Here is a 381-nt window from a genome sequence, read left to right as displayed (position 1 = left end):
AAAAACAAATACTGATATATCCAAATATATGGAGTCTACTGCTCTTCAGTTGTAGTCCTCAGCAGTTTGAACTGCTCAATGATACAATATATCACACTTACATCCTTTGCCACACAGCCCATTCTGTTAACATCCAGCACACAATCAAGTGCTTCAGCAAAAGGATTCACAGGGAAATATTACCCTTACAATACTATGCTTGTTCTGACCTGTTTCCTTTGTATTGCAAAATAATAGTCAAATATTAACACAAATACACACGTGCATGTACACATGGGGTGCTGTGAGAGGTAACATATCCTACTCTCCAGTTCACTGATTTGATCAATGTTGAGGACCCCATTGTGCTATGACAACAGTCAATAGAAACAAATAAACAAA

This window comes from Oncorhynchus masou, chromosome 8 (genome assembly GCF_036934945.1).
Source record: "Oncorhynchus masou masou isolate Uvic2021 chromosome 8, UVic_Omas_1.1, whole genome shotgun sequence".
In the NCBI taxonomy this organism is placed as follows: Eukaryota; Metazoa; Chordata; class Actinopteri; order Salmoniformes; family Salmonidae; genus Oncorhynchus; species Oncorhynchus masou.
This window is presented reverse-complemented; position numbering follows the sequence as displayed.